Source organism: Hyperolius riggenbachi, chromosome 9, assembly GCF_040937935.1.
Source record: "Hyperolius riggenbachi isolate aHypRig1 chromosome 9, aHypRig1.pri, whole genome shotgun sequence".
Taxonomy (NCBI): domain Eukaryota; kingdom Metazoa; phylum Chordata; class Amphibia; order Anura; family Hyperoliidae; genus Hyperolius; species Hyperolius riggenbachi.
The window spans coordinates 214,039,099-214,056,931 of record NC_090654.1 but is presented as its reverse complement, the minus strand read 5'-3'; the positions used below and the strand labels follow the sequence as shown (position 1 = coordinate 214,056,931).

General features: G+C 41.0%; 1 protein-coding gene across 15 annotated transcripts in view; it reads left to right on the top strand.

The window, feature by feature from the left end:
• Window positions 1-17,833, top strand: part of FOXP1 (forkhead box P1) — a 1,092,253-nt gene that overhangs the window by 801,309 nt on the left and 273,111 nt on the right. Inside the window, exon 1 of one of the 15 annotated variants that reach the window (XM_068253989.1) lies at window positions 988-1,006. The exons of 13 other annotated variants lie outside the window; for them this stretch is intronic. The gene's annotated coding sequence lies outside the window, so the exon portion shown is untranslated. Of the gene's footprint in view, window positions 1-987; window positions 1,007-5,709; window positions 5,749-17,833 lie in introns of those variants that run through there. One more of the 15 variants, XM_068253988.1, reaches the window with a different exon arrangement.

Genomic DNA, 17,833 nt, shown 5'->3' with positions numbered 1-17,833 from the left:
CTCTTCAATCCTTAAAATAACTCCAGAGTTAAAGACAGGCTGTTTATTGACTGCGTGTTAAAATAACTACAGAGGAGGTAAATTAACTACAGAGGAGGTAATTTAAGGAATGAAGAGATAAGATAACTCTCTTACTGTGTGGGGGTAAGTTTTCTCTTGCCTTATTATCTCCAGCATGATCTTAGTGAATTGAGGCCATAGGCCTCAATTTACTAAGATCATGCTGGAGATAATAAGGTAAGAGAAAACTTACCTCCACACAAGAGAGAGTTATCTTATCTCTTCATAGTGGCGTCCCATCGAGGGAATTTCAAAGTCAGGACCTGCAAGAATACTAGGCCTGTACACACACTAGATTTTTGGACGAGATGATCACAAATGATCATTTCAGCCACAGATAGTCTTCAGTGTATATGCAGCGGTTAAGGCAAAAGCCAAATTATTAATAAAATATGTCATTTATTGTTCAAAAATATGGGCAGCATTTCAAGAAGCAGACTTTATTTGTAAAAGACTATTACACCTCCTACACAAAGCTAATTCAAAACTGGTGTTTGAAATCACTGGGTATGTCATTTCGATATATGGAAAGTGAAACTATTTTAATGTAGAAGAGATGTATTTTTAGACTAACAAAAACTGAATAATTGATGTCATCTTTAAGGATACGTTTCGTTAGAGTTAATTCACACTGATAATTTATGACTTAAACATCTTGAGCCTCGAGCCTATGTCAAGTCTATGAAATAGATACCCCCCCTTTCAATGTCATCTGTTTGTCTGATCAACCTTTTTAACTGCTTTTTTGGAGGGTTTTTTTTTCAGTGGCTGATCAGTTGTACCTAATACATCTCTTGATTTCTGCTATTGTAATACTCAGACGACATGCTGTTCCTCTCATTTTTATAAGCTTTAGACGCTCTGGCTTGTCATACGCCGTGGGTTTATCGCCAGTGTCTGGATTTGCTTTAACTCTCATGTCGATCAGGCTTCTGTTGCTTTGAATGTGAGATCAAAAGAGGGTGAATTCTTGTTAGAATAAGAAAAAAAAACCCTGGAAAAAAAAAATCAGTCTTATATGTAAACATCTACTGACACGCTGAAGTACGTGATTTTCGCACCCGGTGACAGAAGTGCCATGTGATCTTCTTGCTGATACTACAAAATAAGAAATCAAAGATGGCTGCCAGGCTATTTACGCCTTTCACATGGCTTTCGTGTAACTGTATAAGTGCTGTTTGCGTTTATTCTACATATCTGGATGTCACCCGAGTGACAGCAGACAGGACTGTTGATTTAGATGAGCCAATTTACTCATCTGAAGTCCTGTGGGCTGCTTATAACTTATGAATAATTTAACCACTTCATTGCTAGGAACATCATAGTAGCAAGTCTGACACGATGACAGTCTTTTTTTTTTTCTTCACTGGCAGTGCTTCCTTATGTTTTGGGGGCTAATGGCCCAGGAGAAATCTCCATGGCATTTACCTATAAAGGGAGTTGGAGCTGGACCAGTTCCTTGCTGGTTTACAAAATTCTAAAGTGTTGCATTTTAGCAGCTAATTGTAATGGAATCTAGAACCTTTTATGCTGTTTAATGTCTACCTCCAAGAACAAATATTATTTAAAGGAAAACGTTAGTGTTTTCTTCAATTAAAAAGTAATGTATAGTTATGTTTCTTTAAAGGACAAACTGAAGTGAGAAGACTATGGAGGCTGCCATGTTTATTTCCTTTTAAACAATACCAGTTGCCTGGCAGCCCTGCTGGTCTGTTTGGCTGCAGAAGTGTCTGAATAACACCAGAAACAAGCATGCAGCTAATCTGTCAGATCTGACAATAATGTCAGACACCTGATCTGATGCATGCTTGTTCAGGGTCTATGGCTGAAAGTATTAGAGGCAGAACGTCAGCAGGGCTGCCAGGCAACTGGTATTGCTTAAAAGGAAATAAACATGGCAGCCTCCATATACCTCCCTCTTCAGTTGTCCTTTATTGGGGACATACTGTTTACTGCAGTAATCCTTTTTTTCTGAACGCTGCAGTCTCTCTTGCGGTGCCATTGTTATATTCATCTAAAAAGTTGAAACCTCTTGCTGGAGGAAGAGGCAGAGTATTGCCAACTGTTCCACCCCATTTCCTCCCTTTCCCTTCCCCTGCAGTCACGTCATCTGTGACACGTTTACCCCCTTGTGTGCGCTCCTTATCTGCCACTCACAGTCCGGCGACAGCTTATGTGACTGAGCCGTGCACAAGAGCTTACTGCTCATGCTCAATTTTTTTTTTTGCTTTTGTGTACAGCAGTATCACAAAGTGCACAATGTATGTGCATGCCGCTATGACCCAGAAGTACTTGAGGGTCACAGCCATCTTGTGGCAGAGGGAAAACTGCTACAGAAAACTGCTAATATTAGGAGGTTGCAGTCCCGGCATAGCAAGGAACAAAGTGAAATGTTTATTGCATTACATTTTATTTATATCACAGATGTGCTTTAAGTCATGTGTAGGCACAAAATACAATGGCCTCAATTCACTAAGATCATGCTGGAGATAATAAGGCAAGAGAAAACTTACCTCCACACAGTGAGAGAGTTATTTTATCTCTTCATTCCTTAAGTTACCTCCTCTGTAGTTAATTTACCCCCTCTGTAGTTAATTTACCTCCTCTGTAGTTATTTTCACATGCAGTTAATAAACAGCCTGCCTTTAACTCTGGAGTTATTTTAAGGATTGAAGAGTTAACTTAAAGACAGAAGAGTAAACTTTAGGTTTGCCTGAGTTAAAAGGTTTCCTGAATGCTACATGCCTTATCACCATGGTGACCACTCTAGAAACGTTATTAAAGACAGGAGATAAGCTTAGTAAATTGAGGCCTTAGCCCACTTACTGATGTTTTGTGCATCCATAACAGGACCACTGTGATTCAGTGATTCTGCCCCTCACTGCCCTCTAGATGGTGCCATTTTGCACTAATAAACATATTTCATATAAAGATTGGTCATTCTTATCTCTTTTTGGCCTCCTGGTGATGACAATGGTGCTGATTGGCCCAGGTCCAAGCCCTTTTCACTGGCAGATATTGCAGGCATTTCCAAATTCAGTGTTTTTTTTTTTTTTCTAAAAAAGTCAATTTTGATGCAATCAGCCAGTTGAAATGGAACACCTATGAAGAATTTCCTATTAAAAACGCCCCTCAGTCTTTTCAGTTAGACTGTTACAGACTGTTTCGGATTGTTATGTTGGATTATTATGGCTCTGTACAATTGAACAAGCTGACGCATCATTGCATTCCAGCGGTTCTGGAGGTGTGTTTAGCTTCTAAGGGTACAATGGTTAATTTGCATATATTCAGCAGTGGTGCTCTGGGAGACATCTCGAGCTCACTCCAACCTGAATTATCGCAAATTCTTTCTGTTTTAGGAAAGCAATTTTTTGTTTTTCTTAACATCTTAGTAAGGGGGCTTTTAGGACCATTGTAGTCCCTTACACACTCCAATGAGTTCTGGGTCACCATGAGCTTGCTGGTTAGTCTGTACCTATAAATAGTTACCTTAGGGACTGAACTTTTTTAATATGTATGTCAAGAGGGTATATTACTATTATTTTATGGGCTTGTAAACAGTGATGGACGCAAAACTGAAAAAATGTACCTTTATTTACAAATAAAATATTGACACCATACATTGTGATAGGGACATAATTTAAACATGTCCATGTAATAACCAGGACAAATGGGCAAATAAAATATGTGGGTTTTAATTATGGTAGCATATATTATTTTAAAACTATAACGGCCAAAAACTGAGAAATAATGATTTTTTTCAATTTTTTTCTTAATATTCCCATTAAAATGCATTTCGATAAAATAAGTCTTAGCATAATGTACCACCCACAGAAAGCCTACTTGGTGGCGGAAAAAACAAGATAGATCATTTTGTTGTGATAATTAGTGATAACGTTATTGGCAAATCAATGGGAGGTGAAAATACGCTGAAGGCTGAAGTGGTTAAAGAGTACCTAAAGGGAAAGTAATGTGTGCAGTTTAACTTACCTTACCTCTTCTAGCCCCTTGTAATCCTTCTGTTCCCTCATCAACGTCTTGCTCTGTTGCATTCAACACCTGAGCCCCCTTCAAAAGCTGGGCAACTGAGCCAGTTACAGGCTACTGTGCATGCGCAGCCTTAACCGCACAGCACGCCTCCTCGATTGCGTATACAGGGTTGCAATTTTTATGGTAGGGACCAGAAGGACTAAAGGGGATGGAAGAAGAATCAGGTAAGTTAAACTGGGCACATTACTTTTACTTTAGATTTCCTTTAAAGAGGAACTTCAGTGAAAATAATCTAATAAAAAAAAGGGCTTCATTTTTACAATAATTATGTATAAATGATTTAGTCAGTGTTTGCCCATTGTAAAATCTTATAAATCCCTGATTTACATTCTGACATTTATTACATGGTGACATTTTTACTGTTGGCAGGTGATGTAGCTGCTGCATGCTTTTTTGGCAGCTGGAAACAGCTGTGAACAGCTATTTCCCACAATGCAACAAGGTTCACAGACTGGAAACTGCCAGGAGTACCACGGTCCTCAGAGTTTCTTGTGGGAGGGGTTTCACCACAATATGTCATACAGAGCCCCCTGATGGTCTGTTTGTGAAAAGGAATAGATTTCTCATGTAAAAAGGCAATCAGCTACTGATTGGGATAAAGTTCAATTCTTGGTCGGAGTTTCTCTTTTAGGCAGGGACCACATTTGTTCAAAATCGCAGTACGAAATTGCTCGTATTGAGTCTCCATGGAAAAGAGACATGTTTTTTTTTTAAATGTTGCTAGTGCAAGTCCCTACTGCATGATATTGCATACCAATGCGATCCCATAGACTGTCTGCAGGTGATGCATTCATTAAACCATGCAGTAAATGCAGGAAGTCATCTGTGGGGAAAAACCACAGGCGCTTTCTGCGGACACAAGCATGGTCCCAGCCTAAATGGATCCTGTGGAATAGCTGATATGTTGTCGCTAAAACTCGCTTCCTGACAGGTTCCTTTAAGGGGTTAACAGAAGACTGCTTTCAGTGACATCTCATCACAAAGATGGTTGTAACCAGCCGAAGTGAAGAATATGAGAACAAGATTCCAACAGCCCCCAGTTTGTAGTGTGTATTTCATCACGTAACAGTGGGGCAAAGGGGGGGTCGGAATGTATAGACTTATTTGAACAATGAGCTCATTTAGCTGTCTAGCAGGGAAGAAGGGAAAAGGGCAAGAAATGAAGTGTATTTTATTGTTTGTTGGTCCAGTACACCAATGTAATTAGTTTGGTATGTGACTGCAGATGGCACTTGCGGTCAGAAAAAAGGATAAAAGAAATTCTCCTTCACTACTAGACTTCATGTCCTACAACTTCTAAATTACCTGCAAGCATCAACTAATTCCACCCCCCTCACATCCCCCCCCCCCCCCTCATTTTTTTCTTAACTCTTGTGAGTGAGAAGTCACTAGAGGAATGTTGTGGTTGCTTTGCAGTGAAAGCAGACTTAGCTACTGTTAACAAGCCCTCCTGTTGCCTGCAAAGGCTGACGCTCCACTGTGTTTCCACTTTAAAGTGAGCTACAGCTTCATAGCACTTCCTGTTTATTCAATTTTTTTTCACTATTCTACAACCCCCGCTTCGCTCAAACTGCCAGAAAACTCAAGCAATACTGCAAGGAGGGAACAATCTACTCCGGACGCCATTGTCTATTCTCAGTAAGTGCTTAAAGTATCATCAAACCTGTTTCTAGTGTGTGTGTGTGAGTCTGTCTTTCCTGGGGCTCATGCTTTTGCTGCTTGTGACTGCCTCTGGTGAGGGAAGTTTTAACCCCTGGCTCGTGGCTCCTAGTCACAGGCTGCTTAGCAGACCTCTATTCTGGGCTGAATCTTAAGTGAGCGTGAGTTAACCAGGGTTTTATCTTTTTTTTTTTATTCCTATGCTGTTGCAAGCCATGGCTTTTAAGCATTGGCACCACGCGTGGCTAGTTTGAACAGTAAAAATATAAGTCATTATCTTTCCTTTCCCCGCTACCCTGCAAGATTCACTTCTCCCTGCAATTCCATAAGACACTTTAACCATATCCTCCGTATTCAGTCAAGAAGGAATTCTCATTTTTTAGGAGTATGGAAAGTAGTGGTCCATCTGTTCATTTGTTTTATTTTTTGTTTCAGCGTAGATAAAATTATTTTGCTGCGCCTATTCACCATCTATGTATATGTATTTTTCCCCTCCTGTGTCCTGTTACGCTGATTATTTCTCTGGTATTAGCATTTACTAATAGTGTACAGTGCTGGATAATATGTTGTCATTTTATAAATAAATGAAATTGAATTGATAATATCTACCTTTCCATCTGTCTCTCTCTCTTCTGTCACTTTTTTAAATATCTCTCTCTTTCTCGTTACCGTATGTTAAAATAGCTCAAAATAGTCATTTGATATAATTTTATTCCGTAAGTAAAAAACAAAAGTTGTTTTTTTTTATATTCTGTGTTTTGGTTTTTTTTGCAATTCTTATCATCTTTAACATCATTACTATTATAGACAGCTTTACCCTCTGAACTGTCATTGTTATTCCTTACATCAGACGGTATTTAAAGCCAGTTAGCAGTGGAATCTTTGCACAGCCAGATGGGAAGGATGAATACTTTGGAGAAATCACTCTATATAAAATCTATTACAGCCTTAAGCTCCAGTCTGCTTTACATTGTTGTGTCTGCCTTCTGCATCTCAACTTTTTTTTATTTTATTTTCTCTCTCTCTTTGCTTTTTTTTATATGTTCTCATGTACTTAAATGCTGAAGATTTAAAGCTTCTCTTGCACATTGTTGTGAGAGGGATCAAACTGGGAGCTTATGTTCACCTCAAGAGCAGCACCGCGCAGAGGGAAAGCGAACAAGAAAAAGAGATTGGAATAGCAGTTCTGTAATGCTTGAAAAGCAGTTGTGAGTTCTCAGGGAAAAAAACGGTGTTTGCTCCCGTACCTTAAGGACAATTTGTTTAACAGTAGGAGTAATTGCATAGGGAAAATGGAAAGAGTGACTGAAGGTATTTACCGGGATGTTAGTGTAGGTGTGGGGCAAAGTCGGCTCTGCCAGAGCACCAGGTCGCCTTTCTTTAGTATATTAAGTTGGTTCTTTTCATCTTCTTATTTTATTTGTGGTATTGTCACGTTTTGAGCTCTCCCTGGTTTTGTTTCCTTTCTGGATGCTGCAAATATGGTTATGTGTCATTTGGGGGGAAGGAGGGGAGGGGGGTAGAATAGGTTTAAAATGAATAATGCTAGACAGAACTGGTTGCTGCTGAGGTCAGGCTTAAGTGACTCACTGACTTCAGAAACTAATAAAAATACTTCTTCTGTCTTGCAAAATCTCAACCATGTGCCTGTGTCCCACTTTCATTGACTGTTTTCATTGTCTATCTATCTATCTATCTATCTATCTATCTATCTATCTATCTATCTATCTATCACTCGGTGCATAGCAATAGACCCTGCAAGGGATGCAGCCGCAGGGGGGCCCAGAAGACTCAGGGGACCCTGTGGGGGGGGGGAAGTTTCTTTTCCCTATCCTGAGAGACTGACAACTAAGACCACAGAGAGAAAAAGCTTTCAGTTCTCTGCACGATTGTTCTAATGACTGCATCTGCTCAGCCGATGATAAGGAATCATACAAAGTTTTGCAGACAAAGATTTGTAGACAGTCCCTAGTCAGTGTGCAGCAGGCTGTTGTGTACAGCACCCAGTACCCAACCTCTCTACCCCTTCCCAAGTGCTGTTTACTGGATTGATGCTGGAGAGGTCTGCAGAGCCAGTTATGCTCCATCAGAGATGGACAGAGTGAGTGTAATAAGTTGAGGCTGGGAGCTCACTCATCTGTCGGTTTTCTGTATGCGTTTTCTGCGCACCATGTGTGTCTGTATGTGTGAAAACATGCACGTTTTATCTCAGAAGCTAATGTAATTAGTTAATTGTTGCCAGATTTTATCTGGCTGCGGAAAACTCTTTCAAGTGTGCACTAGCCAATTGAATAACATTGGCTCTCAGTTTACCTGTGCAAAAAGTGTGGAGGGGGGAGGCGGTCCCATTCAAACTTTGCAGGGGGGGGGGGGGGCAGTGGTTTCTAGTTATGCCTATCTATTTATCTAACTATCTATCTATCTACCTATCTATTTACTACCTGCACATCTTTCTTTATGGACTTGATTTACTAAAGATTTTTGGGACTGAGATCCTCGAGACATGAGGAATCTGCCACACCTGGATCATGTTCATTTAATCGCACTTACTTTTAAGTGTTAGGAGTGTGCATCCATTCCCCTGGGTCATATCACACCATAGAGATGGTATTATTGTAACACTGATGATGGATTAAAGAATAAAAAGATTTTCTACTTCACCCAACCAATTGGTGCAGCGGGATTTTTCTGGTTACTTATACACCATAGAGATGGCCGTTGAAAGGTTAGGAAGTTACTGGTAGGACATTGCATTTTCAGAATTGCACCTGTAGTGAGAAATGTTCTACTAACTGCAGACTGACTTGGATTTATTACTTCCCAGTTTCTCAAAACATGGTAGTTCTCGGGGGGACTTTAGTTGGGTTCAGGGGGTACTTTAACTTGCCATAGTCAATCTATTATATTAAGCAACAATTATAAATCGTACATAAATTAATCTGAATAAGTATTTACAGTACTTAAAAGCATCAAGGGATGTTTGTGAAGTATTTATATATTACTCCTAAGCAATATGTATGCTTCAAGGGGAACTTGAGATGATGTTACTCAAACTAGGCGGTACCTGGCCTACACTGTCATTGATGAAGGGGGTTCATGCCGTATTGATGTTGTGAAACATTGTAATACTATATGAACATACAACAGCACAACTGCTAAGTCAGTGTCTTTTCAGTAGTTCTTGCTATGATGTAATATGACCAAGGTGATGGCTTGCTACCTACTGTCAGAGGATTTTCAGTAAGTGCAAACACTGGTGGCTATGGCCAACCATGGGCAGCTATACAATACTGGCTTGGACTCCTGAACTCCCTTCTTCCTGCAGTAGTTATGCCATCCCTACTCCGGCCCAGTCATGCTGCACCCCCACTCTCCCCAATTAATGTCCATGAAGTGGCTCCATCCCCTTGCTTTTTGCCGTTTTTTTATTCGTTCATCATGCCAATAGTGACAAGTGTAGCCATAATGTTCACATTATAATAGGTGCAGCCATCATGTCCCCACTATAACAAGTGCAGTCATGATGTCCCCACTATAACAAGTGCAGTCATAATGTCCCCACTATAACAAGTACAGCCATCATGTCCCCACTATAACAAGTGCACCCATCATGTCCCCACTATAACAAGTACAGCCATCATGTCCCCACTATAACAAGTACAGCCATCATGTCCCCACTATAACAAGTGCACCCATCATGTCCCCACTATAACAAGTACAGCCATCATGTCCCCACTATAACAAGTACAGCCATCATGTCCCCACTATAACAAGTGAAGTAGATGTTCTCACTGTAACAAGTAAAGTCATAATGTCCTACTATAACACTTCCACAAAGGGAAAAGTTGGATGCTTTGTTGACAGTGTGGAGTGGCATGTTCTGTCCTATGGAGATTGGTAGGGGAAGAGAAGCAAGAGGCCTACCACTGTGAGTTAATACTATAACAAACCGTCAATAATCTAACCTGAGTGAATGTTGCACGCAAAGGACTGCGCATGCTCAGTCTGTGAGTCGTAAAATTTGTATTGTCAGTGTGGTCACGTGACTTGAGGAAGGAGTTAACCGTAGACTTTATGGGAAGGTTTACTAGTTGATTCTCATCATCTTGTTGCTTAAATGTGAATGAACGGACAAGCAGAGTAGACATCCTCTGGTCCCACTCACAGGTCTATTTTCAATTTGTCCTGGTTGGTCCGTGAAGCGAGCAAACCCAACCTGCTTGATTTTTTTCAGGCAGCAGGTGCATTGCCATTCATCCAATAGGCTGGCCCCCAGTGCAGCACAAAATGCAATAGTCCCTCAGATTTGTGCAGGGAATCTGTACTATGTGGAAACCTACTACTGCAGTTAGCATTGAGCAAACTGAGAATAAAGGTGCCATTTACTGTGACATATTCACTGCAGTACAAGTAATGCTACCAGAGCATCAATACCTTAGCAGGGTGAACATTTTAATGTAACCCTTAAGAAACTTGTACCAATATTTTTACTGTAAATGAACATGTGCTACAGGTAACGAGTAGCGATGGGGATGAGCATATATATATTGCTTAAATTGTAGCATTCCTTATAGCCACTAACGTAGCACACAGCCAAGACTCATGGTATGTGTACCCTATCAGCTATAGGGGTACTTGGAGCTTAGGAAAGTCAATCCATTTCAGATTGAGGCTTAGTTCACACTACAATGCATTTTTCATCCATTTTAATGTATCACGCAAAAACTTACAGTCAAACGGATGCTATTTATTTGACTTGCATGTTAATTCCAGACAGTGGATGTGTTTCCACAGTAGACTATGGTGGAAACACATCTGATCCAGGCCAATATGCAATTCACTTTTTCTCCTTCGTTTTCTCCAAGTTGGTATTTTCACACCTTGTCAATAAAATGCCTTTTTAACCCCCAGCAAGCAAGAAAATACACAAAATCATTTTGACAGTACTTTTACTGCTAATTGAGGTACTTTCTTAATTGTAAAAGTCTGAAAAGTTTTTTTTAACGAGAAGATGAAAAATGATCACCCAGGAGAAAACTCAGGTGAAAAAGTGAATTGCATATGGGCCCCAGAGTCCATCTAGTCCACAGGGCGCCATCGGGGAGGACACTGCACTGGCCACTCCGGTTGGCCATTGGTGATCCAGCTTAATGTGAAAGCCTAAAACAAGGACACACACACACACACACACACACACAGAAGTAGTTACAAAGTAGTAACAGATTTATCAAAATTAATACAAGGAAAATGGTAAAAAAAACTGGTGGAAAAGTGGACCAATCTGGATCCGTCATTTAGGCATCTACTCATCTTTTGCACCAGTTTTGGACAAATTTTACTTGCGCAGCTTTTGAGAAAGCTGCCTCAGAGTCCTTCATAAAGATACACAATGAAAAAGTAGAGACAGTACGGCCTACAGCACATGTGCAAGTGTCTACCGAGAGGTATAAGTAACCGAATAAAGTACTTTCTCTGCAGCTGGTTTTATATAGGTAGCAGACAGACTAATGGAACTTTTTTTTGTTGTCGTGCAAGGTGGATGTCATATGTCTGCTATCCCAATCTGCTGCTTTTAAACATGACCTCCAGACAACACAGAACAAAAACTTAAGCCGTAGATTTACAGTAGAATTACACGGATTATTGGATCTACCCGTCTCAATTAGCTCAATGTACAATATTACACATTGTAGCTATTTCTGACTCAAAGTAATTGCTGTATAATTTCCTGAGTTTAACCCAACGTGCAGGAAAAAGCTGTGCAAGGTGGGATGATGTCATGTGAGGGGGAGAGAAGAATCTGCCCCCAGCCGGGCAGGGAAGGGCGTATTTGCGCAGTTTGCTTTGGGGAGAAGGGGAAGTACCCTCTCTGCCTTGCAGGATGTATGTGGTTTATGTAACAGAGAGAGAACGCGATGTCTTGGTTTCTCTGTAACTTTGTGGGCACATGATTACATCACAGACAATGTGATACAATCCCTCTTTCCATCCATATGTCTCTCTCAATGCCTCATATCTACTATTTTTGACAACAGTCCCAAATTTCTAGAGATGCTAAATTTGTCTTCTTAAAACAGGTGTTTGCAAGTGTTTATTAACATATGAGCATGGAGGAAATCCCATAATGCATCACTGCTGCTCAGTGAGCGAGTATGCAAATTATTCCTTTATGCCCATAAAATGCCAAATCCGTATCTAGAAGCGTTGGTGTCCAGTGTTTCCTATAGCCTGTAACAATAGACCCTGCAAGGGATGCAGCCGCAGGTGGGCCCAGAAACCACAGGGGGCCCCGTGGAGGGGAAAGTTTATTTTTCCCCGTGCTGACAGAATGACAACTGAGGGCACGGGAAGAAAAAAAACGTATTGCTCTCTTCACAATTGTTATAATGACTGCATCTGCTCAGCCACTGGTAAGGAGTAATGCGGTTTTGCAGACAAATATTTGTAGACAGTCCCTATTAAGTGTGCAGCAGGCTCTTGTGTACAATGCCCTGCCCCCAACCTCTCCACTCCTCCTCAAGTGCTCTGTTCTGTAGTGACGCTGGAGAAGTCTGCAGAGCCAGTTCTGCTCCATTAGAGTGTAATAAGCTGAGGCTGGGAGCACACTCGTCTGTCAGTTTTCTGTATGCGTTTTCTGCACACCATGTGTGTCTGTATGTTTGAAAACATGCACATTTTATCACAGAAGCTAATGTAATTGATAGAGGAAATGCCTGCAGTGCTTCACTGCTGTCTGTTTTTATCTGCATGGGGAAAACACATTGAAGTGTGCACTAGCCAATTGAATGACATTGGTTTTCAGTTTACTTGTGCAGAAAGCAATGGGGTGGGGCGTATAGGGGGGCCCCATCCAAAGTCACGCAGGGGGGCCCAGTGATTTCTAGTTACGCCCCTGGCCTAGTTACGCCCCTGGCCTATTTTAAATTTCACTGAGGCCGGGAGATCTACCGGAAAGGTAGTTAGGTATAGGTCCCTTCAGTATAGGTTAGCTAGGTATATGTGCCCTTAGTATAGGTTAGCTGGGTATATGTGCCTTCAGTATATGTTAGCTGGGTATATGTGCCTTCAGTATAGGTTAGCTGGGTATATGTGCCTTCAGTATAGATTAGCTGGGTATATGTGCCTTCAGTAATGATTAGCTGGGTATATGTGCCTTCAGTATATGTTGCCTGGATATATGTGCCTTCAGTATAGGTAAGCTGGGTATATGTGCCTTTAGTATAGGTAAGCTGGGTATATGTGCCTTCAGTATAGATTAGCTGGGTATATGTGCCTTCAGTAATGATTAGCTGGGTATATGTGCCTTCAGTATATGTTACCTGGATATATGTGCCTTCAGTATAGGTAAGCTGGGTATATGTGCCTTCAGTATAGGTAAGCTGGGTATATGTGCCTTCAGTATAGATTTGCTGGGTATATGTGCCTTCAGTATATGTTACCTGTATATATGTGCCTTCAGTATATGTTACCTGGATATATGTGCCTTCAGTATAGGTAAGCTGGGTATATGTGCCTCAGTATAGGTAAGCTGGGTATGTGTACCTCAGTATAGGTGAGCTGGCTATATGTGCCTTTAGTATAGGTTAGCTGGGTATATTTGCCTTTAGTATAGGTTAGCTGGGTATATGTGCCTTCAGTATAGATTAGCTGGGTATATGTGCCTTCAGTATATGTTAGCTGGATATATGTGCCTTCAGTATAGGTAAGCTGGGTATGTGTGCCTCAGTATAGGTAAGCTGGGTATATGTGCCTTTAGTATAGGTAAGATGGGTATATGTGCCTTTAGTATAGGTTAGCTGGGTAGGTATATGTGCCTTCAGTATATGTTAGCTGGGTGTATGTGCCTTCAGTATAGGTTAGCACTGGGTATATGTGCCTCAGTATAGGTTAGCTGGGTATATGTGCCTCAGTATAGGTAAGCTGGGTATATGTGCCTCAGTATAGGTTAGCTGGTTATATGTGCCTCAGTATAGGTAAGCTGGGTATATGTGCCCTTAGTATAGGTTAGCTGGGTATATGTGCCCTTAGTATAGGTTAGCTGGGTATATGTGCCCTTAGTATAGGTTAGCTGGGTATATGTGCCCTTAGTATAGGTTAGCTGGGTATATGTGCCTTCAGTATATGTTAGCTGGGTGTAGGGTGCCTTCAGTATAGGTTAGCTGGGTATATGCGCCCTTAGTATAGGTTAGCTGGGTATATGTGCCTTTAGTATAGGTTAGCTGGGTATATGTGCCCTTAGTATAGGTTAGCTCGGTATATGTGCCCTTAGTATAGGTTAGCTGGGTATATGTGCCCTTAGTATAGGTTAGCTGGGTATATGTGCCTTCAGTATATGTTAGCTGGGTGTAGGGTGCCTTCAGTATAGGTTAGCTGGGTATATGTGCCCTTAGTATAGGTTAGCTGGGTATATGTGCCCTTAGTATAGGTTAGCTGGGTGTATGTGCCTTTAGTATAGGTTAGCTGGGTATATGTGCCCTTAGTATACGTTAGCTGGGTATATGTGCCCTTAGTATAGGTTAGCTGGGTATATGTGCCTTCAGTATAGGTTAGCTGGGTATATGTGCCTTCAGTATAGGTTAGCTGGGTATATGTGCCTTCAGTATAGATTAGCTGGGTATATGTGCCTTCAGTATATGTTAGCTGGGTGTAGGGTGCCTTCAGTATAGGTTAGCTGGGTATATGTGCCCTTAGTATAGGTTAGCTGGGTATATGTGCCTTTAGTATAGGTTAGCTGGGTATATGTGCCCTTAGTATAGGTTAGCTGGGTATATGTGCCTCAGTATAGGTAAGCTGGGTATATGTGCCCTTAGTATAGGTTAGCTGGATATATGTGCCTTCAGTATATGTTAGCTGGGTGTAGGGTGCCTTCAGTATAGGTTAGCTGGGTGTATAGATCAGCAGGGCTGCCAGGCAACTGGTACTGTTTAAAAGGAAATAAATATGGGAGCCTCCGTATCATTTTCACTTCAGTTATCATTTAATATACAGTGTAGTTCTTGGGAAAATAGTGCAGTTCTATAGAGGAAAAAGCTATCTTAGATTTGGATAGTGTAGAAAGGGGTGTAAAATGTTTTGTAGTATTGTTGTGCTCTGTGTCCGCATTGCAGAGATTTTCTCCCACCTCCTGGCCCTACGACTGATGTGGCTTTATTACAGAACCTGGTGGACAGGAAATGAAGGAGACAAATAAAACCTTCATGGGACTTATGACTTTTCTTCACTTTATCTACATAAAATCACAGGAGAGGAAGTGAGGGAGATTCTTAGGGATCGTTCACACTATGAGCGTTTGCTGATTTTTTTAAGCACTGGTGATTTTGCAAATCGCCTTAAAAGCACTTGTGTAATTATTTCCTATGACAGTGTTCACATGTAAGTGTTTCGATTTTCTTGAAAACGCAAACACGCTAAATGTACCATTTTCTGAGCGCTTTGGCTCAATGGAAGGTATAGGGAAATCCCAAAGCGCTTGAGAAAGTGCTTTGTATAGCGATTTCTTGAGTGCTTTTATTAGCGCTTTTATGAATAAGTACATTGTATTTATTCATTTTCATCGCTGCGCAAACGCGCTTAGAAAAGCCCTTTTCTAAGCGAAAAGAACTGTGAAAAGCGCTTTAAAAAAAGCTCAAATCGCCCAGCGCTTGCGATAGCATTGGCGATTTATAATGTGAACAAGGCCAAAGTTGGTGACATAGACAGCAATTAAAACCCAAAAGAGATTCTGTTCATAACTACAATATTTTTTCCCCTGAAGTTAGTTTTTAAGGGGTTTTTTTTAGCAATAAAAATTGGATTTTGGACATAAACTGCACTGTCTGATGTTCCCACTTATGCATTATGATTGGGTGAGGCAATGAAAAGCATGGTTGCATGCAGTTTTGCATAGGATCTGTGCCACATAGGAGAGCAGCACAAGTGGCGAGCATTGGTGCATAGAATGCATGGCCACCATTCCAAGCAGAGCACACATGGGGACTGGGCTTTAGAGCATTGATTCTTATTGAATTATCCATTTAACTTTTGGCATGTTTTTGATCATACATAGGGAGGAGCAGTGAGGAACTGACAGCTGCATAGCTTTGTGCTGCATAAGTCACTATAAAGATAGCTGTGATAGTGGTTCAACTGACCCTTGAACAGATTTCTGCAGAATTAGTGCATATTGCCTGTCTGTATGTCTGTCGCATAGTCCGTAGTCATTTTTAGGGTGACAGGGCTGCTTTACAGGAACCCTGTAGTGAGAGGGGTATGGAAACATTTTAAAACTCCTGACACTATAGGTTTCAATCCATTTATATTTTGATCTTAACTCATCAAACCAAGTTTATCTAGTTTTTTAATAAAACTAGATTTTTTTTTTATAATAAGATTCTCCTTGGGCAAGCAGACCACTCCTCTGGGCTGTGGATTTCCCCTGCTTGGATGATCAAGTCCTTAGTTTTATGTGTTGGAAATCACTGCAGTAGCGGCCAGGCTCATCTGCCTCTGCTGTATTGGATGACTTTGGCTGCGCTAATGTCCTGCACAGTCCACTAGGACCCAGCCAAGATTAGCAGAGTCATTTGGTAAAATGGCTTCAAATGGACTCTGGGTAACATCCCAATAAATAATAATAGGCCATTTCAGAACAACTACATAGCCGCTGTCGGCAGTCATTGCGAAACACAGTCCAGCGCTGCTAGTGAGGCAGATGTATTGAAGTATGAGAAAAGAATGTAGGAAGGAAACTTTAAAACTTGTTTAAAGAGGAACTTGATGGAAATGTAAGAATTTATGTTTATGAATAAGGGTAGAATGAAAATGCATTGTATTAGCAGTTTTTTAATGCAGATCTGAGCACAATGAAAAAATCTTAAAGGGAACTCAAAGTGAGAGACATGTGAAGTGACATATGCATTTCCTTTTAAACAATGCGTATTGCCTTGCTATCCTGCTGATCCTGTCGCTAATACTTGTAGCCTAATGGTATGTACACACTTGCGACTATGGTCATTTGAAACAGCAGCTTAACGATCGGTCTGCCGACAATCGGGTAAAGAACTTTACCAAACGATCATTAAGTATAACGACGAACGAACGATATCGGCACGATGAGAAAATCCAACAGGACGGATCGTATCGAGTGACAATCGTTACAAAACTATAGTGTGTACAGTTATCTGCCGAGCACGATCGTTACAAGGGCCAATGCGCCTAAGTTGGATTGTGCCCAGCTTCCATACTTCCTGTGTAGCGCGGCCTGTAAAGATTGTTACATTATAAATTTCAAATAAACTTTGTTTTCAAGTTAACTATCATATATTTGTATCTATTGTAACTCAATTTTAGTGTTTTTTTTTTTAATTTTATATAAATATGTACGCAGCATTTCCCTCTGATCGTTCTTTTTTGCGAGAACGATCGTTAAAATGTGTATGATGATCGCTGCATCCCATCGTTGCATTCCAATCGTTCCAAGATTGTTCGTCTGGTAACTATCGTTCCTTGCAAACGATTGTTATCACAAGTGTGTACGTACCATGAGACCCTGAACAAGCATGCAGATCAGGTGTTTCTGACAAGATTAGCTGAATGCTTGTTTCAGGTGTGTGATTCAGACACTGCTGCAGCCAAAGAGGTCAGCAGGGCTGCCAGACAACTGGTTTATTAAAAAAGAAAAACACAAATAGCAGCCTCCGTATGTCTCTCTCACCTTGGGTTCCTTTTAAAGAGTACCTGAACACCATTTTTAAAAAAATAAAAGATAATTTGATCTTTATCTTGTGTGCCAAGATCATGCACATACTTTTAAGGAGCATAAACACCTTTGACTTGTGTCGCCCGACGGGGATCAGCACTCGATCCCCTTGGGCAACATCGCTGGGTTGGCCAGAACAATTGGGTATCGACTGTGTTGCTGACGACGTGCACTGTTGCTATGCGGGTGTGGAGGGTGGGACGATGGAGTGGCGCATGCATGACATCACACAGGGGCCAGGGTTCGACGTCTTCAAACAAGTAGGCCGTCCGTCGGGAGAGATTATCTGCGGATCGCTCGTGGGTTGGGGACTGCTGTACACACGCT